This window comes from Schistocerca americana, chromosome 7, assembly GCF_021461395.2.
Source record: "Schistocerca americana isolate TAMUIC-IGC-003095 chromosome 7, iqSchAmer2.1, whole genome shotgun sequence".
Taxonomy (NCBI): Eukaryota; Metazoa; Arthropoda; class Insecta; order Orthoptera; family Acrididae; genus Schistocerca; species Schistocerca americana.
In genome coordinates this window covers 50,058,662-50,086,475 of record NC_060125.1, presented here as the reverse complement: position 1 = coordinate 50,086,475, position 27,814 = coordinate 50,058,662, and the positions used below count along the sequence as shown (strand labels likewise).

At 43.2% G+C, this 27,814-nt stretch overlaps 1 protein-coding gene across 3 annotated transcripts in view; it reads right to left on the bottom strand.

Moving 5' to 3' along the window:
- The window catches only part of LOC124622596 (phosphatidylinositol phosphatase PTPRQ-like), a 431,781-nt gene that overhangs the window by 99,308 nt on the left and 304,659 nt on the right, over positions 1–27,814 (bottom strand). The window lies entirely within an intron of this gene.

The window sequence follows — 27,814 nt, the reverse complement described above, 5'->3', positions numbered from 1 at the left end:
GATGCATTGGAAAGGTACTTTTATGGCATTGGGGCTGGAGAATATTACTCAAAAAGTCACTGAAAAGGTTTCAAAGTCTACAGATAGGGGTGGGAGCTGGATCAGAGGAAAAACTAGGAGCACACAATGTAATACTTGCACGATAAACAGGGTGTCATTGTTCATTACTCCACTCAGAATTGTTTCTGTCTAAATAACTGCAGTGAAGTTCCTCTAGTCCAGTCAAACATTACGAGGGGCATTTGAAAAGTCAGTGCAAAGTCCGAGAGATGGCACCACCAGCATGTATCGAGGTCATGTTTAGTTAGTAGCATCTTTGGAAAGAATGCACACCAAGTTTCAGCCATATTGTTCTATTTCTTTGTGTTTGGCATTCGTGTGAATCAAGGAAGATGAGTGATTGTCAAAAAATGGACGAAAAAGAATTTCGTGAAGTGATTAAACATTACTTTATGAAAGGTAAAACACCTCAGCAGACTAAAGAGAAGCTTGATAAACATTATGGTGACTCTGCACCTTCGATTAGAACAGTTTATAAGTGGTTTCAAAAATTTTAGAGTGGTCATATGGGCACAAGTGATGCTGAATGTTCTGGATGCCCTGTGGAGGTTATGACTTCAGAAATCATTGATAAAATCCATGACATGGTGATCAATGACAGAAGAGTTGAGGTGCATGAGATTGCTAGTGCTATGGGTATCTCGAATGAATGGGTACATAATATTTTGCATAAACATTTGGACATGAGAAAGCTATCTGCAAGATGGGTTCCATGATTGCTCACACTTGAAAAAAAAACAGAATCATGTGAAGTGTTGCAAGGATGGTTTGTAGCTGTTCAGGACTTTTAAGCATTGTTTCATCACTGTGGATGAAACATGCATACAGTAATATACTCCTGAGACCAAACAACAATCTAAACAATGGGTTACCAAGGGAGAAGCTGCACCAAAAAAGGCGAAGACCATTCCTTTGGCCGGATAGGTTATGGTGACTGTCTTTTGGGATTCAAAAGGGATAATCCTCATTAATTATCTGGAAAAGGGTAAAACTATTACAGGTGCATATTATTCATTGTTATTGGACCGTTTGAAAACCGAGCTGCAAGAAAAACGTCGGTGATTGGACCGCTAAAAGTCCTTTCCCATCATGACAATGCACCAGCACACAGGTCAGCAGTTGTGGTCACAAAATTATTGGAAATAGGACTCCAACTCATTTCACATCCCCCCTATTCTCCAGACTTGGCTCCCTTGGACTACTATTTGTTCCCAAATTTGAAGAAATGGCTGGCGGGACAAAGATTTTATTCAAACTAGATGATTGCAGCAACTAATAGATATTTTGCAGACCTGGACATTCCTATTATTCAGAAGGGATCAACAAATTAGAACAGTGTTGAACAAAGTGTATAAGTCTAAAAGGAGACTATGTCAAAAAATAAAAAAGGTTTACCCCAAACATCATAATTAGTTTTTATTTTTGCACAGACTTTTCAAACGCCACTACTACTTTGAAAATTGTCACATGGAATGCTCGTATCACATCATGGAATTGTTTTTGAAATCTCCTTGGCACCAACATTGATGCTGTGAGGTGATGCAGTGAGCAATGGCGACAAGTACCCAACCGGCACAGCAGATTTGCACAAAATTACAATGCGGCACAGTCCATGAGGTCACCACTGTATGAAATGCAGTACCAGTAGGAATGCATATGTAATAAATGGTACACAAAGTGTGGTTGACAAATCCTTACTTTATTTGCTGGACAGTAGTACATCATGGTCTACACCAGTCAGAGTTGCAACACCTACTAAACCATCGAAGACGTTATTTTTCTGTCTACTGCACAGGGAAGTCATGTTTATCTAGTCAGTCAGAGGTGGTGTATGGTTGCTAAGTCACCAGAAGTCATAGAACATGTCAAAAACTATTTATAGCTAGGACAGCTTAAGACAATGACTGAACAGACAAGAAAAGAAATAAACAGTAGAGTAAAAAAGGTCTGGAGTGCTTTTGGTTAACCAAAAACCAACCTTCCAATGTTTTTAAAGCAGAAACTGTACAATCACTGTTTATTAAGAGTTTTAACTAAGTCAAACATAATTGATTGTCTGCTTGTGTCTTTATATGTGCAGATGTGTGTGTGTGTGTGTGTGTGTGTGTGTGTGTGTGTGTGTGTGTGCGAGTGAATACCTGTCCCTTTTTCCCCCTAAGGTAAGTCTTTCCACTCCCAGGATTGGAATGACTCCTTACCCTCTCCCTTAAAACCCACATCCTTTCGTCTTTCCCTCTCCTTCCCTCTTTCCTGATGAGGCAACAGTTTGTTGTGAAAGCTTGAATTTTGTGTGTATGTTTGTGTTTGTTTGTGTGTCTGTCGACCTGCCAGCACTTTCATTTGGTAAGTCACATCATCTTTGTTTATATATATATATATATATATATATATATATATATATATATATATATATATATACAGTATTGTTAGAACTTTAAGCTTGTTGAATAAGGGTTTGCATTGTGTCTGTGGATGACTGTGTGTTATTATTTAGATAGCCCTCTTCTGTAACATAAAGATATGTTTTAGATGGCAATTAGTGGAACCTCCCAAAATATTATTCCATATGTTGCAAGAGACTGAAAATAGCAAAATACGCCATCCTGGCACCCTCTGCTGTAAAACATTTGCAATAATGCTACAGACAAAACATGCTGAGTTAAGTTTCTACTCAAGTTTCATTACATGATCATTAAAATTAAGATTTTCACCTACATGAATCCCCATCAATTTTGTTGATGCCACTCTGTCTATGGCCTTGTCACCCAATGACAGATTTGCATTGATCCAAATGTGGACATTCTTTATTACTTGATCAGTAGTTGTTTGCAGCATTTGCTTTGGTGGACCTATTACCACACTATTATGAGAAGGAAAGCTTCTACTTGCCATATAGAGGAGATGCAGAGTCACAGATAGGCACAACAAAACGACTTTACAATTAAAGCTTTCGGCCATTGGCCTTCATCAATAATAGACACACATATGCACACACACAGACATACACATGCAAACAAGTGAAACCAGTTGCCTGAGACTGCAGTCATGCGCATGAGATGTGTTTGCATGTGTGTGTGTGTTTGTGTGCGTGTGTGTGTGTGTGTGTGTGTGTGTGTGTGTGTGTGTGTGTGTGTGTAATTGTGTGTGTGTCTGTGTGCATATGTGTGTCTATTGTTGATGAAGGCGTATGTGTGTCTATTGTTGATTGTGAAAGTCTTTTTGTTGTGCCTATCTGTAACTCAGCATCTCCACTATATGGTGAGTAGCAACTTTCCTTCTCATAACAGTGTTAGATTCCACCTTGGATTTTCCATTGTTTGATTATTATCACACTAGTGTCAGTTTTGGTGCTCCATCTGAGGTGTGAATGTCATTTATGTAGACAAGGAACAATAAGGGACCTAGAATACTGCCTTGCGGCACTCCTGTTTCCACTTTTTTACATCCGATACTAAAGTTATTTTGTTGTTGGAGTAATCTGACATCATACAATCTGAGTTCTGTTTTGTAGGTATGAGTCAAACAACTTTTTTCCTATCCCATGAATACCTAATGTTTCAGTTTTTCTAAAAGAATGCCATGACTGACAGTGTCAAATGCTCTGGAAAGATCTATTTATTCAGACTACACAATTGTCTTTTCCTAGATTTTTTATTATTTGTTCAGTGTAGCACATTAGTGCTGTTTCTGTGCCCAGAAGCCATGCTGATTTCTATTTGGTAACTTATGGTCATTTAGATATTTGTTGATTCTATTATTTTGGAAAATGCCAGAAGGAGGGATATTGGCTGATAGTTTTCAACCTTATGCTTGTCGCTGTTTTTGAATAATGGCTTCACTTTTGACATTTTCATCCTTTCTGGAAACCCTCCATCACTAAATGATAAGTTGGCTATGTATGCCAAGGGCCTTGAAATTTGTGAAGCTGTCATTGTCATGATGTAAATAGGCACCTCATCTACACCTGCTGACATTTTAGGTTTCAAGTTTTTTATTACTTTAAACACTTCATGTTCATCTGTCTGATCTATCCTCATGCTATAGGCAGCTCTTGTAAATTCTAGCTTTTCTTGGTTTGTAAATTTTTAGCTCAATAAAGTTGTTGCATTTTGAAATAACTGCTGATGTAATTTGGCAAATCTTGTTTTTTTAATATTGACATTTTCTGTGTTTTTGAGAATGATATCCTGGTCTTTGCAACTCTTTCCTGTTTCAGTCTTCACAATACCCCATACGGCTTTTGATTTGTTATCAGACTGTTTTATTAAGTTGTCATTACTCATAAATTTTGCCTTGGCAATTACTTTCCGATAGACCCTCTTGTAATTCTTAACATATTCTATGAGCTGTGGATCTGTAGATGTCTTCAATTTTGAATTTAGTCTCTTAAGAGTTCCACAATAAGTTTTGATGCCAGCTGTGATCCAAGAACTTGGCTTTGTATTGTGATGTGATGTGATTCTGACAGTTCCTTTGGAAAGCACATTTCAAAATATCTGACGAAAACTGAAGAAAAGGTGTTATATGCATCATTCATATTTGTTAGGGACAGCACTTCCGCCCTAGGACTTACTAGTTAGGATTTTTGTAAATTCTATACAGTTTTCAGTGGAAAATTTTCTTTTATACATGACATACACTTCTTTTTCATGCAGTGTCATTGAAGTAATTTTGAGGGCAAGAGCATTATGGTCTGATAATCCCAAATCAGTATTTGTTACTTCTACTTTTGTGGATCATACATTTGAAAATATGTTATCTATAGGACTGTTTGTATTATATGTTATTCTAGTGGGTTCATGTATGTGTGGAAACAGACTGAAACTACATAATTGATTTATAAATTAATTTTTTTAGCCTACTTTCATTCATAAGATTTATGTTGAAATCCCCACAGACAACTACAGTGGCTCTTTCAGTAAAAAGAACATTAAGCGGTGTTTCTAACTGATTAATGCATATGTCTGTATCCACAGTAGGTGGTCTGTATATTGCTATGACTACAGCTTTTCCCTGCATTTCTGCTGCTTAAAAATTATTTTCCACACTCAATGATTCAGCTTCACACCTTTTTTGGACCTGATACTTGATTTAATAAGGATACATACACCTCTGTTTTTGGCATTTTTCTACAATACTGACTTGCCAACTTATATGGCTGAATATTAAAGCTACTTAGTTCAAAAATTCTGCACTAATGCTCGATGATGCACATGCAGTCAATGTTTGCACCATTCATTGCTACCTCAAGTTATTGTTCAATGCAGTTTCTAGTGAGCTTTATGGTGTGGAGTCTTAATCCATCTTTTATTTATACAGCTACTCTCCCTTTCATCATGTTTACCTACGGAAACATGAAACTAATTTGCATCCATCTTAGTGAAGCTGTTCAATTTTTGTGACTTCCAGATTGTGTAGGTTCTTCAAAGGCCTAAACATATAAATAAATATTTTCAAGGTCCCTGTATGGCAAAGATAAGGTAGGGGGGGTACGAATATCTCAGTAAGTCAACAGAAATTTGAAGAAAACTATCATTTTTCTTGTGTACCTCATTTGGTTTTCTTTTGCCATCAATCCCAGTGTCTGTCAGTCTTTGAGCTGGTGTGAGAAAGATGCTTGTAATTGTGTTGTCTCAATATTGTGTTAACTAAAAGTTATAATATGCAGGAGTCACAAGTTTTCATTCTATTACTGTGCTACATCCTAATTTCCTTCTCCTGATGTGACAAGGGCTCACATTTTTAAATGGAGCTTTTCAGAGATGAAGTCAACACAAAGAAAGAATAGCCACTGCAGCCATGTCAGCATTGTTGAACATAATTGGGAGAAAAGGTAAATTACCAAACCAGACTTCAAAACAAAAAAGGGGTTAACATTTATTCAGTGCTCTAGAACTGTCACAACATTCCTAAAATCCATGCACCTATACCTGTGCACATTTCTGGATGGACAATTTTTGGTATGGCTAAATGATAATTACCGTATAACTGGACAATCCACATTATCTCTCTACTGAGCCACCATATCTGGTGACCACGGCATGTTGTGCATAGTGAGCTGGCGTAAGCTGTTGCCAGCACACCGGTTGGCAAAGATGTAGCAAGATGGTCAATAGTAGGCACTGGATCAAGCATGCCCATCAGGAGATAGGCCAAAGACAGACTGGCAAGCAACATGCACCAATGCCCTCTTGACTGAAAGTATTTAGATCACCAGAGATTTCAGCCTCAGTCTCAGCCACTAGCCCAGTCACTAGCTCAGCTACTCAGTTACTCGTGCACCAACTCACACTCCAAGTTTGGCATCTCTCATTCATCACATAGTGGGACTTGTACTCCACCAGCAGTGAGGCTAATGTGAACTATTACGGAAGAGCTTGTACCACAACATATGGACTCTCTTAAAGATAAGTAGCTACCTGGTCATGTAAATAAGGAGCCCTGTTAATACATATGTGCATTTGTACTGTAGAAAGAGGATGCCAGCCACCAAACAACATCCTCTCCCTTGATTCCTGTGGTACAAAACTCAACATATAGCACAACTTTAGAAATGCTAAGATTTTTCAGTATTGATTATTGATATGAGAAACTCGTTTTTCTTATTGAGAAAACTTCTTGTGTTTTGATGGAAGAATCCAGATATGTAATGATTAATAAGCTTCATCCTGTCTAAGCTGCCATTCTTTGTTCCTTCATTTATTGTAGCTATTGAGTCAGTAGTTATTTAGCTGTACTCCAGAAGTCTTTTCCCACAAAGAGGCCGTGAGAAAATATTGAAAATTACATGGATTAAACAAAATATGTTTTGGTTACACTGAATGGTTTTGGAAATTAGAGGTACACATAACCTGTTACTGGAAAATGGTACAGAAAAATGCTGAAGATTAGATGGGTAGACCACATAACTAATGAGGAGGTATTGAATAGAATTGGTGAGAAGAGGAGTTTGTGGCACAACTTGACAAGAAGAAGGGACCAGTTGGTAGGACATGTTCTGAGGCATCAAGGGATCACAAATTTAGCATTGTAGGACAGCGTGGAGGGTAAAAATTGTAGAGGGAGACCAAGAGATGAATACACTAAGCAGCTTCAGATGGTTGTAGGTTGCAATAGGTACTGGGAGATGAAGAAACTTGCACAGGATAGGGTAGCATGGAGAGCTGCATCAAACCAGTCTCAGGACTGAAGACCACAATAACAACAACATGGTACAAAATTTCTTGGCACCTCCAGTGACCAGTATATGATTTTCTTTACCGGGACCTTTTCCCAAAGAACCTAAACCACAGGTGACATGGATTAGCCCTCGATTTGGATTAAAAATACTAGTTAATTGGTAGGCACTGTCCAAGCAGTTCTAAACTAGTTCTGATATTCCTCTCTCAGTACCAATCTCCATAAATGTTTTGTGAGATGTTGCAAATGTTTCTAATGCACTCAAAAACTGATATTAGTCACGTCCACTTTATTTATTAATCTTGTACTGCCTTTCACATTTCAGTCTTATGTCATTCTCAAGGGCCCAAAATATCCATTACACATTCTAGATAAAACAAAAATACATTGGTTAAATACTGGTACAATGTATTGGGTCTAAATTACTTGAAATCTGAGAGCAAACTGAGTGTGTTATGGATATTTTGAGCTTTGACAATGGTGTAAGGCCGAAATGTGAAAGGCTGTATAAGATCAATAAATACAGTGATCAAGATTAATGTCAGTTTTTCAATGCATTCCCCTCTCATGAGTACTCCTTACCTGGTGGATCTACTTGGTCTTTTTAACCCTCCAACTACTACTAACCTTAGCTTCCACTTCTTCCCCAGTCTTTTCAGTTTGTTCCTGAATTCCTCATGTTCTCTACACACTATTTATAGTCTCCACATCAGTGAAGCTGTTGGAGACATCTAGACTATAGCTAGCAGAGTTGCAGCATGAAATGTAACAGTCTAATCGAAATCCATTTAAACACGTAAATTTTAACCATAAACAGTAATTTCTGGAATAGAGCGGTAGGCAAATATGTACTTGTGGAAAAGTTATGAAGAAAAAAATTATGGAATCTTAATTACACTAATGTTTAGAAGTCTGTTCATTGGTAGGAACATTTTATATGGTATGAATCTTCTGTACTTAGTAAATATAACAAGTGTATTGTTAACATTTGATACCTGAGTGTAGGATGAGAGTTTTGATTGTAATTTTATTATTTTTATTAAAAAACCCTTTATAACAATGCCAAGGATTGTTCAGGATTGTTTGGATTATACATATAGGGGTAGCCATATTGGCATAAGGAAATCTGTAGTAGCCACCAGAAAGATCGCGGAAGGCGCACATTGGCACGGCGCGTCACGGACGGTAGTTGCCGCAAGTAGAGTCCCGTCCACCAGAGGGCACGCGAGAATTCGGACGTGACCTCTGCCGGCATGACAATAACAATAACAACAACAACAACAACAACAACAACTCCGGCAGCACAGGCCATGCCCAGTCAGTTAACATCAGGCATGCCTAGGACACAGTCCCGGTCTACGCTAAGTGAAGTGCGACGTAAACGTGAACAGTGTTACTACACAATTGGCGACGAGTAGGGTCGTTCTTTCGCGTGTTGCGTCGTTGTTCTGGTTTCGCAGCTTCTCCACGGCATGGAGGATTTGGTGCGAGTTTTGGTTGCACAGCAGACGGAACTCATGGCCACCATGAAACAAGTGCTTCCAGCATTGCTCTCCACGCCGTCTGCTCCGGCGCCGTTCCCTCCTCCCTTTCCCCCGTATGACGAGATGGCGGAGGATTGGGACGCATATGAACATCGCCTTTGGCAGCATTTCCAGGCGTTTCATGTTGCCAATGCAGAGGTATGTCGTGCTCTCTTCTTGTCTTGGATATCTCCCTCGCTGTATCAAGTTTTGCGGCGGCTAGCGCCGTTGCAGGAACCCTCGTCCTTGTCTTTTGACACATTGTGTTCATTGCTGTCTTCATATTATTGCCGCCACATGCATGTTGTAGCAGCTAGGGTCGAGTTCTATCAATGACAGAAACAGCCCCATCAGTCTTACCGGGCATGGGCCGCTACCCTGCACAGTCTTAGTCGCAAGTGTCATTTTGAGATGGAGCAGTCGCGAGAGTCGTACGCCCACGTTATGGTATGCGACGTCATTGTTCATTCGGCCCTTGATAGGGAGGTCTGGCAACGGGCCCTGCAGTTAGAAAACCCTTCCCTCGAGGAAGTCCTGTCCATTGCTCAATCGTATAAAGTCTCTCACGCAGCAGGTCAACAGCTGGAAGCGTGGTGCGACATCGCGGAGGTTCAGGGTGGCGCGGCCGCGTCCACTGTGTCAGGGGTGGACGACGTGCGAGCGGTACAATCCAGCCGTTACAGCCGCTCCCGCATGGCGCGTAAACAGAATTCCGGATGCTGGCCCCTGTTGCCGTCCTGTGCGTCGTGCTATATAGATCATGATCGGTCAGAGTGCCCCCAATGTTGGGCCATTTGTCGCAAATGTAATAGAAAAGGTCACATTGCTAAAGTTTGCCGCTCAGCCTGAAAAGAATCGAAGGAAGCAGGTACAGAGGATATGGACGTTGTCATTCAGGAAGTTTCATCGGGCCAGGCTCCCGACGCATCGGCACGCAAACTCTTTATCGAGGTGTTGGTTCGGTCGCGCTGGTTACAACTGCAAGTCGATATGGGCGCGGCAGTTTCGTTGTTGAATGCACAAACTTATTCCGACCTTGAATCGCCCCCGTTGGCGCCAGTTTACCGGAATCTACGCGGTTATGGTAAACAGTTCATTCCCCTACTGGGTCAATTCACTACCAACGTGACTTAAAAATCAGTCACTCGGCCTATTACTTTTATTGTTATCAGTGATGCGAGCTCAGCTAACCTTTTTGGCCTGGATGCCTTTCAAGCTTTCGGTTTTTATATCGCTGACACCATACAGTTGGTCTCTGAAGACGTTCCCTATCAATCATTGGAATCTTTGATCTCCGACACTCCAGATATTTTTGAGGAGGGCCTGGGGCGTGTTTCAGATTTTGAAGCTCACTTAACGTTGAAGGCGTCAGCTCGCCCGCGTTTTCTCCGTGCGAGGCAGATACCCTTGGCTCTCCGCCCTCAGGTAAAGGAAGAGCGAGACCGGCTGACAGCCCTAGGGGTCGTTCTTCCCATTTCTTCCAGCGAGTGAGCTTCGCCCCTCGTTATTGTAAGGAAGCCATCGGGAAAATTACATCTTTGTGGCGATTTCAAGGCCACCATTAATTCCCAATTGGTGGTGGACACCTATCCTTTGCCGGGTGCTGATGAATTGTTCTCCTCCGTGGCGGGAGGCCAATATTTTTCGAAAATCAATCTCTTGGAGGCTTACCATCAGATACCACTTGTTGAGGACTCCAAACGGTTGGCGGTCGTCAACACCCCGTTTGGCCTTTACCAATACCAGCGGTTGGCCTTTGGAATATCCAGTGCCCCGGCGATATTCCAGCGTTATCTTGAGCATGTCACGTCGACAATTCCTCATTGTATTAATTACCTGGATGACATAATTGTCACAGGCCGCAGCACGAAGGAACACAACCTTCGCACCCTCTTTCTCAAATTTAGGTCTGTGGGCTTGCGTTGCAACCTGCATAAGTCAACCTTCTTTCAACTATCCATTGAGTATGTGGGCTACACCATCTCTCGGCACGGTATCCAGCCACTAGGAAGTTTGGTCCAAGGTATCGTCAACCTTCCTCAGCCCACTTCGCTGAAAGAGTTACAAGCTTTTTTAGGCAAGATAGCCTATTACCACCGGTTCATTCCCAGGGCTTCCACTATAGCCCACCCCCTGTACTGCCTTCTGCACAAGGGTGTTCCTTTTGATTGGTCGCCTGCATGTGAGAGAGCATTCACCTCGTTGAAGAGCTTACTCACGTCAGCCCCTTGTTTGGCTACTTTTGATCCCCATAAGCCGTTGGTCCTTGCTACTGATGCTTCGCAGTATGGGGTGGGGACGGTCCTGGCCCATTGCAATGCAGATGGTTCCGAGCAACCACTGGCGTTTGCATCTAAAACGCTTAGTCCTGCACAGGCCCATTACTCCCAGGTGGAAAAAGAGGCTTTGGCCATTGTCTACGCTGTTACCAAGTTTCACCCTTTCTTGTATGGCACGAAGTTTCAGTTAATCACTGACCATAAGCCGTTAATATTGTTATTTGGCCCGCTTCTCAGATTCCGGATAGGGCGGCCCACAGACTACAGCGCTGGGCCTTGTTCCTCTCTAAGTACCATTATGACATTCATTTTCGCCCTACAGAACAGCATGCCAACGCCGACGCTCTTTCCCGTCTTCCGGTGGGCCCGGATCCTACGTTCGATCGAGAGGAGATTATGCGTTTTCATTTGGATGTGGCATCCCGCCAAGCGGTTGATGGCTTATCCGATCACTAGTTCTTGAGTCGCCAGGGAAACGGCAGCTGACCCGGTTCTCCAGCAAGTAGTTCGCCTCATTCAGCAGGGGTGGTCATCCCGCCCTCCGGGCCGGGCCTCGGACCCTCTTCATAATTATTTTCTTCTACGGGACCACCTCTCGGTCTTGGATGGCGTTTTCCTTCTGGCTACCGATGATACAGCTCCTCGCGTGGTTGTTCCTGCACGTTTACGACGGGAGGTCCTCACGTTATTACATGCGGGGCACTGGGGTGTTTCCCGTACTAAAACCTTGGCTCGCAGACATGTGTACTGGCCCGGTATTGACAGAGAAATTGAGCACTTGGTGGCCGCCTGTTCCCAGTGTGCGAGCCAACAAGCATTTCCCAGGGCAGCGTTCTCTTCATGGCCGCCGGCAACCCAAGCATGGGGACGTGTTCACATCGATTTTGCGGGCCCGTTTCTCATCGGTTTTTGGCTCATTGTCATTGATGCTTATTCCCGATTCCCATATGTGGTTTGCTGCTCCTCAACCACTTCAGAAGTTGCAATCCAGGCACTAGCAAAAATTTATTCTGTGGAAGGTCTGCCAATCACCCTGGTCTCGGACAATGGACAGCAGTTTATTTCGCAGACCTTCCAGGATTTTTGTAGGTGCTTCGGTATTCGGCACGTTTGCTCTCCCCCTTCCATCCACAATCGAATGGGGAAGCCGAGCGCATGGTGCGCACATTTAAGATGCAGATGAAAATGTACGTGCACAAATTTCCTGCGGAGGAAGCATTGACGTTTTTCTTGACGGCATACTGGACCACACCAATGGGAGAACGCAGCCCCGCAGAGCTCCTCCATGGGCGTCAACCTAGGACTCTGCTGCACCTCCTCTGGCCTGGTCCTCGCCAGTCTTCACAAAACGGAGTACCTGGCTTTCCACTGGGTATGTTGGTCTGGGCCCGTGGGTTTGGTCGCAATCCACATTGGATACCAGCGGTGGTCCTGCACCGCAATGGCCGTCGGGTCTATACCTTGCAGGTGGGGGACCGGGTGGTACGTCATCACCAAAATCAGCTACGTCCACGTTCGGGCACCCACCCTCCGCCCTCTCGGACACCGGCTTCCCCATTGCTGGCACCTGTGTTGGTTTCACAGGGGACGTTGCCTCCTCTCTCCACTGTGCCTCTGCCGCACTGCGATGGTTCTCAGCCTTGGCAGCCTCCAGTAGCTCCAGCACCGGCATCGCCATCGTTCGAGATGCCCCAGCGAGAGCCAGCCAACCTAGCAGGCCTGGTTTCTCAGGAGGTTGGTTCACCTGTGGTCATCCCTTCCCCTTCGTCCCCGCCACTGGGTCTTGCCCCTTCCGGGGTGGAACAGGATCCGGAGTTCAACAGCTTGTCGCCCGTTCTGTCCTGGGCTGCGGTTGTGGGACGACGGGGGCCTCTTCGTGTGGGTCACTTGCAGCCGTATTCGAAGGTTCTGGCTTGAGGGTTGGCAGATCCCCTTGACTTCGGCCATCCAATGGATGTGGAGGTCATCGCTCCTGCCCAATGCTCCACTTTCCGACGCAGTGGATCACAGCGGCTTCACCCCCCGAAGGAGGAGGAGTGTAGTAGCCACCAGAAAGATCGCGGGAGGGGCACATTGGCACGGCGCTTCACGGACGGTAGTTGCCGCAAGTAGAGTCCCGTCCACCAGAGGGCACACGAGAATTCGGACGCGACCTCTGCCGGCATGACAACAACAACAACAACAACAACAACAACAAAAACTCCGGCAGCACGGGCCGTGCCCAGTCAGTTAACATCGGGCATGCCTAGAACACAGTCCCGGTCTACGCTAAGTGAAGTGCGACGTAAATGTGAACAGTGTTACTACAAAATCAGTCTGGTTTTGGTTTTTGAGCAGTGAGCATCTAGCTGCTCCTTTTGTACTGTAAGTATTGTTTGCCTTTGTAATAATATTTTACTTTTGTTTTCAAAGTATAATAAATATTTTGAAACATAATACAACATTGATTTTTAGCTTAACTTTTCCAAAGTTAAAATTTTACAGTTACTGAGAACTTAGGACTTCAGTTGTGACAGATTTTCAGAAGGGATGAGTACACAAAAATCACAATATAAATGTTTAACCTAAGAATAGTTACGTTTTAAAAGTGGAGTAGTTGGGATGCAGTGTAATTCTGTAAACAAATCTTGTATTTTGTTTCAGAGTTAATTTGCTTGTTGAAATATTATTCCATATTTTTGATAACTGAACAATGAAGAAAGTGAGTAACACTATAAAGGTCTTAATGATACTTGTGAGAAAACGTAACTTGGAGAACTAACTGTGAGTACAAAATTTATTTAATAGTTTACTTGTGGGAAATTTTGACTACAATTGTTAATATGGATAGGGAAGTTGACTATAATGGGGAGGCTAATGGAAACATGCAAAATAGCATAGATATTACTGATAATAATGTAGTTGAACGGGACAATGGAATTGGAGAGGACAGTGACCACAGTAGTGTGTGTTCACCATTTTGTGGATTTGAATCAAATGTATCAGCCTTGGATTGGTTAGTTCAGTTAACTGAAGAACAAAAAAGATCAATGGAAGAACAGCAAAAGGCAATTGGAAAATCGTTTGATCAACATAAAACTTTTTTTGACCAAAAGCTTGATTCTATCGATAAAAAATTAGACAAACATGGGAATCAAATCTGCTAGACAAAAGAGAGCTTAGAGAGGTGTTGGGAAAAAGTAGATGAGAATACCAGAAATGTGTCAACTATAGAAGGGGAAATTGTTACCTTGAAATAGGAACACCAAAATTTTGAAGAGAGGCTAGATTCCATGGAAAATTCCGAAAAAGTTGCTACTGTAGAAGTGTTACAATTGAAAAAGCTCAACAAAGATTATATAAAGAAATTCACAGAAACACACCACAGTATACAACTTGCAAATGAGAATTTTGCTGAATTGAAAGAAGATGTAGGCACTTGTTTAGGTGAAATTATGAACTTCAAATCTAAATTCCAAGAAATCGATGATTCCGTTGCTGTGAAATATTTCTGTGGTTACAGTCCATTGTGGAACAATGTCAACATAAAAACATTTTCAGGGGTGGGAAATATACATCCAGTTGATTTCATGTGCCAAATTAAAGATAACTTCAAAAATAAAATGAGGGATAATTTGAAAATTAAATGTAAAAAAAATTTTTGGATGGGGAGGCTTTGTCATGGGCAAACCAAGCAATCAAACCTGAAATGTCGTTTACTGAGGTAGAATGAGCTTTCATGAACAAATTCTGGTCAGAAACTAAACAAGCCAGAAGTAAGTCCCTCGGCCACACACCGCCAGGTGGCTTGCGGAGTGTGGATGTAGATGTAGATGTAAGTCAGAATTTTTGAATGGGCCAAATTTCAAACTGGGTAGTGGATGAATGAAAACCTTTTGTGAACAACAATTACGAACTTTGGTGCATCTTGATAAACCACTGGACGAGATGATCCAGAGAGGTGCATTGAAATGTAGATTACCACACAGGGTACAGTGGAGTCTTGTGTACTGACCTGATGACACTATAGAACAGTTTCTTAGATATATAGATAAATTGGATTTGGCATGGGAGAGATATGACAGATATAATAACAGACCAGATGATAGCAGGAATAACAATAACAGAGCTTGCAATGATCATTTTAACAGTAGATTCAGAAATAATGACATAAGAAATGGAGAGAGAAACGATAGGCAGAGACCAGAGAATAGGAATTCTGAACCAAGAAATAGGCAGTGCAGACAAAATCAGGGAAACAATAGTAACAATTTTGAAAACAGAAGAAATGGGCCGGTAAACTAAGACCTGTCTGTTTCGGAGCCTGGCGAAGTGGGGCAAATAGACATAGGGATTATAATCAGGCACACTGTGGTAAGTTGAGAAGGGGAAGAGATAGAACAAATAGGATGTACCAACATTTTGTACCCAGTATAAAATCTGAAGTGAATAAAATAAAGTTTGATAGGGCATTTTGAGAAAAATTTTTATCTGGGAACAAAGATAAACAAAAAAGTAGAAGAAAATCTGAATTAAAATTAGAAGAAAACATTTTGACAAATTTCTTTGACAGCAGTAATGCAGTAGTAGTTATTAATAGTGTTGAAAACAGATTTGATGAGTATGGATTAGTGAGAATGTTGAGTGACTGTGAAATGAGTGAAAAAGCTGGTACTGGTGCTGTATGTGTGATAGCTGATGTTCATGTGCTTGGCAATGGAAATGAGAATGACAATGTAATTCCAGATGTAATTCCAGTAGACAATAGACAGAAAAATGAGGATGTGGTAGAACAGAGTAGTCACAGTGTTGAGGTTGCTGAAGAAGTGTGTGAAGAGAGAAATGAGTTTGGTGTTAAAAATAATATTAAGTGTGATGATAATGTTTCTGATGATGATGATATGTTGCTTACAGAATTGGATGGGATGGTATATTTATAAGTTAAAGTTGATGATTTGATGCTGAATGATGCTGGAAATTCTGGCATGTGTTCGAGTAATGAGTTAGAAACCAGTAGAGCAGTGCCTGATAGATTAATGTTGCCAGTCGATGTCAGTGATGTTGTGTCTGAATGTGTTGGTGAAAATGGAAAAGAAAATCTAATTAGTTATAAAGTATTAAGTGTAATTAGTGGCTATAGTAGCAAATGTCGGTATGGTGATCAAAAGTTTGAAGTCATAAATGAAATTTGTCAAAATGTGCATTTAGGAAAGGAAAGTTGTTTTGGAAATTTGGAAGAAGTACCTAATAGTAATTCAATCAGTGAATGTGTAGAAGTAGTGGAGGAAGGGAGTGTGCGTGTTGAAATCAGTAGCTTGCAGACAGATTTGAGGGAGCTTTGCAAAACCAATTACCCAGTTAATGAAAGTACCACAAAACTGAATAAACAACCAGCAAACAGTAAACCTGTGTTGAAGAATATATACTCTATGGCACACAGACAAACCCATGCTGTACACCTTGTTAAGGCACGTTATGAATATTCTGACCCAATAATAATAAAAACACAAATTGAAAGAAAATTACAACTCATAAAAAGCTCAATTAATGTCCACTGCTTTTTGCAAATTCAACACTGAGAAGTGAGAAATCGGATAACTTAACCTATTTGAAGCTAATACTGTAAAATATTTTTTGTAGTTTATATTCATATTTATTTTGAAGTGTGAATATTTGCTTATTTTTACCTATATTTTGTCTATTCGTAGAGTTGGGGTTAGAAAGGGTATATTTGAACATTTGTGTATGCTTTTACCTGGCATAGATTGGGGTTGTTTGATTTTTATGTAGTACCATTTGAATTTTTTGTTATTTGGACTTAGGAACGTGACACAGCTGAAATTGTGCAGACAACCTTAATCAGCCATTTAGCATCATGATATTTGTTCTTTGATGTTTGAAACACCATTGGAAATTTATTTGTTATACATCTTACTTTACATAGTCAAGATCATACTGTATACTTCAGCAAACTCTACGGTGAGTACTTTAACCCAGTGAAAGTGAAATAACCAATAAGAGGAAATTTATTTTTATTTTTGTTATCACAGAATATTTATTTATTTAACGTCCATCATAAATTATGAATTAAAGGGTGATTTGAGGAGTTGAAATAGTTGAGAATACATTCTGTGGACTGTATAGTCAAGGCAAAATCTGGGGGTGAACATCCTCTCAGAAACATTTTTCAGTAGTTTTGTATTCAGTATATATATATATATATATATATATGTGTGTGTGTGTGTGTGTGTGGGAGTGACAAGTCGATAGTCGACAAGACACTGAGAGATTCTCTTTATGAGCGGGGTTCTTTGGAGGACACGGGAGTGTTCGTTTCCCGCGTTATGGTATGTATCAAGTGTGTTTGTGCGGTACAATAAAGGTGGTCGTTCACAGTATAAATTCCACACAAGTGTTTTCCTTTATGTAGTGAAATTACCCCTACATAAGTGGTGACCCCGTAACTAAGCAGTGTGACAGTAGGCAAGTTTCTTGAGATATTTTCCGCGACGTCTCGTATCGACATGTCGTCTGCACAGAACCTCTTCCGCGACATCGACGGCGTCATCCAAAACATCAAAAAGGAGCTCGACACGATGCAGCAAAACCCTCAGTTCACAGTACCACGGACGCCTACATCTCAAACCGACTTCGCCCACAACATTACGTTTCCAACCACGCCGCATGTGCCGGCGGGTCCCGCGCCGCCGCCACAGGACATTGCCTCGCACAACCAGCGCGCAGGACACGCCGATATCAGACGCAAAGTGCTCCCGTTTTCATCACCCGCGTCGGTACCGCTCCCACGAGTTTTGCACTTTCCGTTTGCCAGTGATCGTGGCCACCCGCGTTGCGGTTACATATTCGCCCCCCACCTTTCGTTCCCGAGCGTCCGGAAATTTGGTTTGCTATTATGGAGAACATTTTCGTTCAGCAACAAATAGTCAACGATTTTGAACAGTTCACGCTAGTGATATGCAACCTGGACCAACGTGCGTCGTCAGTGGTATCGGATATAATTATGCAACCCCCACCACAACAAGCCTACGCCACTCTCAAGACGGCTTTAATTTCGCGTTGTACAAAACCTGTGGATCAGCAGATATCACAGCTCCTGTACCACGAGAAACGCGGTGACGGGTCGCCTTCAGACTTTTACCGGCATTTACGTGCTATGGTGGACCCTTCCATGTTCTCAGACACATTACTTTTGCACATATGGCAACAGCAGTTACCTCCGCAGGTGGTCTTAACCTTAATTGCTTACGAGGGTCGGCCATTATGCGAGTTGCTGCAAGTAGCCGATAGAGTGCACTCCCTGTTCGACTCGCCCGCCACAGTGGCTGCCGCCGCAACCACCTCGGCCAACGACACCAGGAGCCGGAGCCGGTCGACGCGCCGCCTCCAGCTTGTGCTGCCACGACCGCACGACGAGCGCCGGATGCGACCGAAGATTTCCAATCTCTCAGCGCTGCCATCGATCAGCTGACTGCCCAGCTGCAGCGGCTAGAGCCACACGACGTTGCGGCGGCTGACACACACACGCGTCATCGCCAGCCGACGCGACCGCCGCATCACGCAAACAACGGCACCGGTTATTGCTGGTTCCACCAGCGCTTCGGCGCACAAGCTACGAAGTGTAAGACGCCGTGCTCGCACTCAAACGCATCCCACGGCCTGCTTTAGGCGCAGCCGACCGTGACAACAAGCAACTGCGCCTAAACTCACAGACGCATGGAAGGGGAACGCCCCAATTTCAGCACGAGCCTACGTTATGTGGATCGACTGCTCCCACAGCTGTAAGGTACGCTGCTTCACAAAGACTTTTCGTTCCTGATCGCTCTACAGGATGGATGTTCTCAGTCGACACCGGCTCAGATGTCAGCACTCTGCCTGTAAATTTCTTCCCTTCAGACAAACGCACTGAAGAGACCACTTTGAAAGCAGTCAACGACTCAGTCATCCACACATATGGACAGAAAACACTGCCAGTGGACATTGGGCTACCAGAAGAATGCAACTGGACCTTCATTATGGCCGATATCGACCAACCTATACTAGGTGCTGATTTCCTGGCAAAACATGCATTGTCCATGGATTTACACAAGTCACAACTCGTCCATTCTGTCAATGGATTTGTTATTCCGGGAATACAAGGACGTCTGACTTCTCATGCATGCCAAAGGGTAGATAACCTCAGTGCACCCACCTGGGAGGACACCATAGCAACCAAGGAAGCTGACCGGCACATGGCTCAAATGACATCAAAACAGTTAACGACACAACAACAGGCTCCTGCTGTTTCAACCACAAAGGCGACACCCAAACCACAACAGGGAACAAGAAAGAGCAGGGCGAAGCATGAGACGGTGCACCACATCCGTTCAACTCCAGGGCCACCAGTCTCCTCACGTGTTCGCAGGCTTGCACCTGATCGCTTGCGGGAAACCAAGGCCATTTTCAACGAGATGCTACAAGAAGGAACTATACAGCCATCCAACAGTCCGTGGTCCTCTCCTCTGCATCTCGCCCGTAAAAAGAATGGGTCATGGCGCCCGTGCAGTGATTATCGAGCTTTGAATGCCCGAACTGTTCCAGACAGATACCCTGTGCCACATATACAGGATTTCACCCATTCACTGGCCGGGGCATCCATATTCAGCGTTTTGGATTGCCGTAAGGCTTATAATCAGATCCCAATGGCAGAGCAGGACATACCAAAGACTGCAGTGACAACCCCATTCGGGCTGTTTGAATTTTTGGTGATGCCATTTGGGCTGAAAAATGCGGCCCAGACATGGCAACGGTTCCTAGACAGCGTACTAAGAGGACTATCATATTGTTTCGCCTATTTAGACAATATTCTGGTGTTTTCGGAGAATGTTTCTGACCATCAGAAACACGTAAACCAGGTGCAAAGCAGGCTTATTGCTCATGGAATTACACTTAACAAGGACAAGCGCGTGTTTGGGGAGCCCGTGGTAACCTTCCTGGGTTATAAAGTGTCAGCTCAGGGCATTTTCCCACTGCCAGAGAAGCTGGAGTTGTTGCGTACCCTACCATGGCCTCAAACCTACCACAATCTCCGACGGTTCCTAGGGATGATAAATTTCTATCGCCGCCACCTCCCCGGAACAGCAGCAATCCAGACGCCACTGAACAATGCCTTGGCCGGACACAACAAAATTGGCAAGCACCCACTCCCATGGACACCCGAGATGGACTCGGCTTTCAAGGCACTGCAAAACAGCCTTCACAACACAGTGGGGCTTGCACAAACTGCACCAGGAGCTCAGCTAGCCATAGTAGTGGACGCAAGCCAAGTCACAATCGGGGCAGCACTGCACCAGAGAGTGAAGGGTCATTGGCAGCCACTAAGTTTCTTCTCACAAAAACTACAGATGAGTCAAACTCGTTGGAGTGCATATGACAGGGAACTCTTCCCAATGTATGAAAGTGTCAGGCACTTCCGCCCCTTAGTTGAGGGCAGGCAATTCACCATATACACCGACCACAAACCTCTCGTGGCAGCTTTCTACAAAGTCAGCGATTAATGTTCCCCCCGCCAGGCCCGCCATATAGAGTTTATATGCCAGTTTTCAACAGACGTGCGTCACATCCATGGTGCCGAAAACATTGTGGCAGACTATTTCTCACGTATTAATGGGATAAGTCCAATGTTAGATTATTCCGAATTGGCAAGGGCTCAGGCTTCAGATACGCAGCTGCAATCGTTGTTGGTGGACCCATCCACTGGCCTACGTTTACAACTTGTGGACATCCCCTGCAGCCCATGTAAGGTATGGTGCGACACCTCCACGGTTAGACCACGCCCATACATCACCCCCCAGTTCCGACGAAAGGTATTCGACAGCATTCACAACCTGGCACACCCGGGAACCGATGCCTCAGTGAAATTAGTGACGGACCATTTTGTGTGGCCTTCAATCAAGAAAGATACACGGGAGTGGGCCCGCAGCTGCTATCAGTGTCAACGTAGCAAAGTGGGACGCCATGTTCACACTCCAGTAGGACAATTCCCAAACCCAACGGCACGTTTTGGGCATGTACACATTGACTTGGTTGGACCCCTCCCCCCTTCAGAAGGTTACAGGTACTTGTTTACGGCAGTGGATTGTTGCACGCGGTGGGCAGAGGCTACACCAATCAGGGACATTTCTGCAGAGACTACTGCACACGCATTCTTGGAAACTTGGATGGCTCGTTTTGGGTGCCCAATTTTCGTTACCACCGACCAAGGACGCCAGTTCGAGTCAACACTGTTCCAACAACTGTCAAATCTCTGCAGTTTCCAACGAAACTGTACTACTAGCTACCACCCGGCCAGCAACGGTTTGGTGGAAAGGTGGCACCGGACCTTAAAGGCTGCCCTGATGTGCCACGAGGACTCATGGACTCAAGCATTGCCATTGGTTTTGTTGGGGTTACGGACCGCATTAAAAACAGACATCAATTGTTCCTCGGCACAGTTGGTATACGGAGAACCACTCCGAGTTCCAGCAGAATTCCTTGCACCAGTTCCTCTCCCAGATGACACACAACTACCCCACCTCCTGCAACAAATGAGGAAGCAGGCAGAGACACTACGTGCAGCCCCGACGTCTCAGCACGGCACGCATCCAGTGTTCATACACAAGTCCCTCGATACTTGTTCCCACATCATGCTCCGCACAGACCTGGTACATCATTCGTTACAGCCACCGTACACTGGACCATACCAAGTGCTAGGACGGGACACACACACAATGGATATCCTCCTCCAGGGAAAGTCGACCAAAGTTTCCATTGAGCGAGTAAAACCCGCTTGGACAATGCCAGCACCAACGACAGTCTCTCAGATGACTTCAGACACAACTTGCAACGAACCCACACCTTCCGCAGAACCAGACAGCTGTGTCCCACATGAGCCCCACACCAGGGGGCCTAATGCAGCAACAGAATCAGCAAGCAGCACCCACACCCGCACTATCCGCACTCGGGCAGGCCGAGAGGTGAAGTTTAAGTACCCCACCATACCGGGTGCTCCGCACTTCAGGGGGTGGGGGGGCTGTGTGGGAGTGACAAGTCGATAGTCGACAAGACACTGAGAGATTCTCTTTATGAGCGGGGTTCTTTGGAGGACACGGGAGTGTTCGTTTTCCCGCGTTATGGTATGTATCAAGTGTGTTTGTGCGGTACAATAAAGGTGGTCGTTCACAGTATAAATTCCACACAAGTGTTTTCCTTTATGTAGTGAAATTACCCCTATATATATATAAAAAAAACAAAGATGATGTAACTTAGCAAACAAAAGCGTTTGTATGTTGATAGACACACGAACACACACACACACACACACAAAATTCAAGCTTTTGCAACCCACGGTTGCTTCATCAGGAAAGAGGGAAGGAGAGGGAAAGACAAAAGGATGTGGGTTTTAAGGGAGAGGGTAAGGAGTCATTCCAATCCCAGGAGAGGAAAGACTTACCTTAGGGGGAAAAAAGGACAGGCATACACTCGTGCGCACACACGCACACACACACACACACACACACACACACACACACACACACACACACACACACATATCCATCTGCACATATACAGACACAAGCAGACATTTGTAAAGGGAAAGAGTTTCAGACCCCGGAGTTCTGATATGGGAACTTGCCCTTCAATATATCCTCTCTTATCGCTACCCACCAGGCCTCAACCTCCGCTAATTCCAAGTTGCCGCCGCTCATACCTCACCTGTCATTCAACAACATCTCTGCCTCTGTACTTCCGCCTCGACTGACACCTCTGCCCAAACTCTATCAAACTGGTAGCTCCACAGCACTCAAGATAAAAAACCATAGGCAATCTTCCAACTGTCAACTATTTCTCTCTTCACACTGGCAACTGTTTCTTACTTCTCTGCAGCAGTTTCCATTTCACCTGTCAAATGTGACATGTGGGTTCCACCACCGCTGCCCCCCCCCCTTTCCCCCTGGAAATAATATTTATGGGTCGCTGCTCAATGAAAAATTGCAATTAGGACACTTTTTGTAGTTTCATTTAGTAAAAAAAGTTACTGACTATGATACTGGTACATAATTTACAGAAGAAATCTGTGGACATTTCTGAATTAGCTAAATGTTACCGGTCAAATATTTTCACAAAAGGTGCTGTTTCTGTATGTGATTAACTGTCATGATGGTAAAAACTGAGATTTGGTTAATTTGCATTTTCTGCACAAGCAGGAAATAAACAAATTTATTAATGAAATGTAGTAATGCAATTTTTTATTTTTATTCCCTAAAATAATGGAAAGCTCACAACTTTTCTATATAAATAATACTTTAGAAATTATACTAAAATAATGGAAAGCTCACAACTTCTCTCCCTCTATATATATAATACTTTAGAAATTATACAACAATACTACTCCAAGTACTCAGCTTTGCGGTTCTTGATAGTTTCTGTCCTAGTTCTACATCTACATCTACACTGTGCAAACCACTGTGAAGTGTATGGCATGTACCAGTTATAAGTGGAGGTGTCAACAGCATGTGGGTAAGTTAATCATAAAGCTCAGTTTACCTGGCTTTACACTCAGATGCCTCTCTCACTGTGTTGATCTGCAGACAAGATTACTAGCATACTTTCACCCAGTCCTATCTTATGGCATGATCTTCTGCAACATTGCAGCTAAGATGAAGAATGTTTTTATTCTACTGAATCATGTGATCTATCTAAAGCATTTGACTGTGTAGATCACAAAATTCTATTTATGCAGGCTGAGTACTACACTTTAAATGGTAAAGCAGGGATGCAGCTTGAGTCATATCTAGATGACAGAAGGTAGTATTGAATAATTCTGCAGTAGCACTGTAGCACCTGCCTGCTCCACTGGGGCACAGTGAAATGTGGAGTACCACAGGGCTTAGCACTTGGTCCCTAACTTTTCCTAATCTTTACCAATGACTTGCCATTGTGTGTGACATAAAAAGAACATTTCACAGAATCTGCAGGCATCACAATGATTGGATTGACAAATTACCCAGCTGGAGTCTAGTGAATACTGTGATAACTATGTTCAAAGAAGCTCTAGATTGGTTCACGTAAAATTGTCTGTCTCTCGATGTTATCACAACTCAGTTCATTCAGTTTAGAACAGCAAACAAAACTGGGAAAATGTTGAAATAAAATGCAGTGACAAGGAAATATTGAGAGTTGAGTCTTCCAAATTCCTGGGATTCCATATTAACAACAATCTAAACTGGTCAGTTCACATCATTGACCTATATTAAAGACTGAATTCGGCAACATTTGTCATTCATTCAGTGGCACCTGTTTGTGAGTGGGAAACAACCAAAGTTGCATACTTTGGATATTTCCAGTTTGTGGAAATATCCAAAATATGGCATGAGCAAATAAAGTCTTTATTGTAGGGAAAGAGGAGTATGGATTAGGTGGCCCATCCATCAGGCCCACTCAAGGTGGCATTAAGCTGCACTAGGGCAAGGGCTGAGGTGGAGAAAGAGAAACAGCTTGGTCATGTCACTGTGACTGCAGTTTTAGGATCTGGGGGTGTGGGAGAAGGAAGGGAAATCTGCTGCTGGCCCCACAACATGGCTGGGGTTCAGGAACACAGGGGTTCACATGTGGTGGTCTTTCCACTGAGCCCGTGATTGCTTGCTCACAGCTATACTTCAGTGAGAGACGAGGTGGAGAGGGGGAACCATTTTATTGCACCACTGTGACTGTAGACCAGGTGTGTGGAGGGAGTGTGGGGCTACAGGCCACCTGCCACTGACCCTTGGCTTTGAATGAATGTGATGGGGAAAGAGAAATTAGTTTGTAACTGCAGAATGATACACTTTGTGTTTGTGTGCAACAGAGAAACTGGTCTGATTATGTTGGGTTTCTGTCAGTCATACTACACTACAATCATGTCATACTCAAACTGTCTGATATAAAACTGAAAAAAAATATATCACATAATTTCTGGTGGGGCCAGGCCCCTCTAGTCCTGTAGAATGAACTGCTCCTGCTATGTGGAATGTTTATTGTAGCATCATCAGAAGGCACTACTTCTTTAGCAAATTGTGTGCTTTGCCCTCCACCTTTTGGTGGTCTCCTTTATTGTTTGGAAACAGATGTCTTTGATTTGTGCTTAAGATCTGTATAGATTGGTTGGTAAATTGAAGGCACAAATGAAAGTAACTGCTGCAGGTTCTGTGCTGTTAAGGGCATTTGTGACAGCATATTTAACACCATTATTGCAGAACTTGGGTATCTACATCTACATCTACATATATACTCCGCAAGCCACCAGACGGTGTGTGGCAGAGGGCACTTTACGTGCCACTGTCATTACCTCCCTTTCCTGTTCCAGTCGCGTATGGTTCACGGGAAGAATGACTGTCTGAAAGCCTCCGTGCGCGCTCTAATCTCTCTAATTTTACGTTCGTGATCTCCTCGGGAGGTATAAGTAGGGGGAAGCAATATATTCGATACCTCATCCAGAAACGCACCCTCTCGAAACCTGGCGAGCAAGCTACACCGCGATGCAGAGCGCCTCTCTTGCAGAGTCTGCCACTTGAGTTTATTAAACATCTCCGTAACGCTATCACGGTTACCAAATAACCCTGTGATGAAACGTGCCGCTCTTCTTTGGATCTTCTCTATCTCCTCTGTCAAACCAATCTGGTATGGATCCCACACTGATGAGCAATACTCAAGTATAGGTCGAACGAGTGTTTTGTAAGCCACCTCCTTTGTTGATGGACTACATTTTCTAAGCACTCTCCCAATGAATCTCAACCTGGTACCCGCCTTACCAACAATTAATTTTATATGATAATTCCACTTCAAATCGTTCCGCACACATACTCCTAGATATTTTACAGAAGTAACTGCTACCACTGTTTGTTCCGCTATCATATAATCATACAATAAAGGATCCTTCTTTCTATGTATTCACAATACATTACATTTGTCTAAGTTAAGGGACAGTTGCCACTCCCTGCACCAAGTGCCTATCCGCTGCAGATCTTCCTGCATTTCGCTACAATTTTCTAATGCTGCAACTTCTCTGTATACTACAGCATCATCCGCGAAAAGCCACATAGAACTTCCGACACTATCTACTAGGTCATTTATATATATTGTGAAAAGCAATGGTCCCATAACACTCCCCTGTGGCACGCCAGAGGTTACTTTAACGTCTGTAGACATCTCTCCATTGATAACAACATGCTGTGTTCTGTTTGCTAAAAACTCTTCAATCCAGCCACACAGCTGGTCTGATATTCCGTAGGCTCTTACTTTGTTTATCAGGCGACTGTGCGGAACTGTATCGAACGCCTTCCGGAAGTCAAGAAAAATAGCATCTACCTGGGAGCCTGTATCTAATATTTTCTGGGTCTCATGAACAAATAAAGCGAGTTGGGTCTCACATGATCGCTGTTTCCGGAATCCATGTTGATTCCTACGTAGTAGATTCTGGGTTTCCAAAAACGACGTGATACTCGAGCAAAAAACATGTTCTAAAATTCTACAACAGATCGACATCAGAGATATAGGTCTATAGTTTTGCGCATCTGCTCGACAACCCTTCTTGAAGACTGGGACTACCTGTGCTCTTTTCCAATCATTTGGAACCCTCCGTTCCTCTAGAGACTTGCAGTACACGGCTGTTAGAAGGGGGGCAAGTTCTTTCGCGTACTCTGTGTAGAATCGAATTGGTATCCCGTCAGGTCCAGTGGACTTTCCTCTATTGAGTGGTTCCAGTGGCTTTTCTATTCCTTGGACACTTATTTCGATGTCGGCCATTTTTTCGTTTGTGCGAGGATTTAGAGAAGGAACTGCAGTGTGGTCTTGCTCTGTGAAACAGCTTTGGAAAAAGGTGTTTAGTATTTCAGCTTTACGCTTGTCATCCTCTGTTTCAATGCCATCATCATCCCGGAGTGTCTGGATATGCTGTTTCGAGCCACTTACTGATTTAACGTAAGACCAGAACTTCCTAGGATTTTCTGTCAAGTCGGTACATAGAATTTTACTTTCGAATCCACTGAATGCTTCACGCATAGCCCTCCTTACGCTAAGTTTGACATCGTTTAGCTTCTGTTTGTCTGAGAGGTTTTGGCTGCGTTTAAACTTAGAGTGAAGCTCTCTTTGCTTTTGCAGTAGTTTCCTAACTTTGTTGTTGTACCACGGTGGGTTTTTCCCATCCCTCACAGTTTTACTCGGCACGTACCTGTCTAAAACGCATGTTACGATTGCCTTGAGCTTTTTCCATAAACACTCAACATTGTATCCTGGTTTTGATTGTCAAAATTCATGTCATCATTGATGGTAGACTCATAAAATCCTCTATATAGGAATGGCCTGAAATGAGGAACTTCTGGCCAATGCGCTTCAGTGGGGTGTGATTTATGATATCATCAAGAATGTAATGATGTTTTCATTCTTGTTCTACCCCCTAAATTAACATCAAAAGCAATGAGGGTTGTTAGAGACTGGGAAAGTTATTGCACATGCTTCATCAAACCATCACTACTAGCACTTCCACTGTCTGTCTGTTCATATTTACATTCTTCTTAATATGTTAACCTTCTTCCATCCTTCTGTTTTAAGGCTTTGAATGCAAGAACAGCTTCTAATATGCCAGATTATAATGTATCAAATCACCTGACCACAATAGTTTACAAAACATTTGGAGCTAAAGAGATGTATGTGGACTTGCATCTCTTTGTAGCCAAAAAGAAAATATTTTTTGTTAAACAGTTCTTCAGACAACCACTAGCA